Raw genomic sequence first — 2,698 nt, forward strand, 5'->3', positions numbered from 1 at the left:
ACCTTCATGCAATTTTTTCATACATGGAGTATGCTGTACTTCTGTTTTAACTTAGAAGAATCGATGAGCCTCTATTTCACTAAAATAAGGTGTGTGTGGATGAGATATGCATCAGTAACCCACGTGAATATACCAGATTATCATCAAAGAAAGAATTCCTCTTCTTTGGAGCTAATGTTGATGTTAATGTTTTTACGTTAGTATTCATGAACAAATGAGTCCCTGAGTATTTTCCACTGTATCTCCAAGTGTGCTTTGTTCCTTACCAGAGCACACTTGGAGACTCTCCTCTTCAGAGTGTTGTTGTATTTGTCTCAACAAGAGGCTCCCCCGTACACCAATCTGAGCAGATTTGCACTGGATATCTTGATTTCATCACTTCATTTCCCCCCTCTCCAGAAAGGCCATCTTTCTCACCTATGTATTCCTGAAAAAGATGATTGCTGTCCCTACACTAATAGCTGAGATTGCAGGAAAGCAATTATTCTAAACAGAATGCTTTAAGGTGATTGCTTTGAAGAGAAGCTTGCCTCATAAGCATGCTTTCAAGAACAGATATGCGATGAGGAGGATAATTATTTTGATAAATTCTGAACCACTAATGATGATGATGGCTCAAGAAAAGCAGCCTTAGAAACCCTGAGATGCTCAAGGTTGGCACTTAGGCCTTCCCTTTCTAAAACAAAGTCACTGTTGTTTAGGTGTGATAGCACCCAGATGTAAAAGGCAATACTATAGGAGAAATCTTTCTCCTTCACTGAGCCACTATCACTTGTAACCATAAAACCATATCTAAGACCAATTCACCAGCACTGGTAATGGGAAGACCAATGTAGTTTTACCAGTTAGTACTGGTTTTATTTTATTAGAAAAATAGGCAGCATAGGTAAGATGGAGCTTGCACTACATTTTTGTTTCATACTGACCCTTTTCACATAACTAACAAAAAATCTTAATCTGAAGAGCACTTTAATGACAGCTACAATTCAATTAGTATAGAATAGTAATTATTTTTATTGCCATCACCAAGTTTAGAGGAGATTACAAAAAAATAATAAATGGTACCAGGCTAGCTGGAGAACCCAACTGCACAGAATTTACTGAAAGGTTTGCTCACGAGCACATGAAGACCTTGGTTCTTTTCTGCCAAATCGTCCTTACCACCACTGCTGTGACTGTGCTTGGCCCCCACTTTCCAGTAGGCAGCAACTGCCATCAGAACAATGTGAAGAGAAGCAGTTCCAGGATCTGAAAGAATTTAAATCTATTATGAATACTTCTCATCCCACGGGACAGGAGGTGAACAAACACAAAACACAGCACCTGATTTGCAACACCATTCTAAACACAAATGGTACTCATCACTCATTAATTAAAAACTTGTGCCTTCCCTTGTACAAGCCGATGAGGTGAGATTTCCTCCCAGGTGCAAAATGAATGGGCTGCAGGGCCCAATGGGATACAGGTGTGCACACCTCCTGCTTGCAGAGCCTGTGTGCACTGTGTTTGCCTTCAAGTGTTTGATTAATCACTAAGAAAGTAGAAAATTATGTGCTACCTTTTTCCTCCCATAAAGAGCAGCTTTACGTATTCCTTCAGGACACAGGAAAAGAGGAAGGAGGGATTGGAGAGGAGAGGAGACAAAGCAGATGCATTCACACCTGCTCCTTGAGAGGCTGTAACGAGCAGGGATGAAGTTTAAGATCTCTTCCAGTGCAAATAACTTTGCTATCCTGAAAGAAGGATAACAGAAAAGTGTAAAATGTCAAAGTTATCTAGCACATTATAATTGTTTTCTAAATTGTCGAGATTTTTGGATTCTATGCTAACCAAATGCCATGTGAAACCTTAACTACACAACACATGGGCAAATGTGAATCGGTTAAGAGCTGGTTTATTTACCTCTCATTCAACACATGCTTGTTCGTTTCCCTGTTTCTTGATAGAGATACAGGGGTTTGTGTTAACTTGATCTGGTAGGAAAGCCACAGAAGACCTACAAAATGATATTTTGCTGTTACACTGGTATTAGGGTTACTTTCTTCAGTATCAGTTTTGATAATCTTTGCGGTCCTTTTCAACCCAGACCATTCTATGATCTGATGAATGCAATAAAAGCCAAGGCATGAAGTAAACTTTTAGAAAAAAATCCACAGTGGAAATTAAGTACAGTGTGCATTGTTGCAGCCAGAAGAAAGAGACCAAAAAGAATAACGTACTGGGTAGTTCTTGACATTAGGAGACTTCGAAGAAGCAAGATTTTGGATATGAGCTGTTGTCATCTCTAATTTCCTTCTTTATTTTTCTACTTTTTTTTTTCTTTCATGCAGCCACGAAAAATAGCTTAATGCAAGTGATGCAGGCTATAGTGATATTGCCACTCAGCTGTGCTGACTCTATCAGTCTTTCTTTTGGCTCTCTGTACAGAAAACAGTTCAGGTCCATCCAGGTTTTCCCTGTGTGTGATCCATTCTCCTTTTTTTGGTTCTGTGTTTTGTAATTCACTATCTGGTAGCTATGATCAAGTGAGTTGATAACTAAAGCTAACTAGAAAAGTCATGACCACAATTCTTGCATGTTGTGGGAAATTGATAGTAGAAAGAAGACAATATTGAATTGACTGTATGATAGCTTTCAGGTATTTAAATCCCCATAGAATTCATCACTGCTAATGGAAAGTAAATCCATCCAGGTCTAG

This window comes from Tympanuchus pallidicinctus, unplaced genomic scaffold, assembly GCF_026119805.1.
Source record: "Tympanuchus pallidicinctus isolate F22 unplaced genomic scaffold, pur_lepc_1.0 scaffold1, whole genome shotgun sequence".
NCBI lineage: Eukaryota > Metazoa > Chordata > Aves > Galliformes > Phasianidae > Tympanuchus > Tympanuchus pallidicinctus.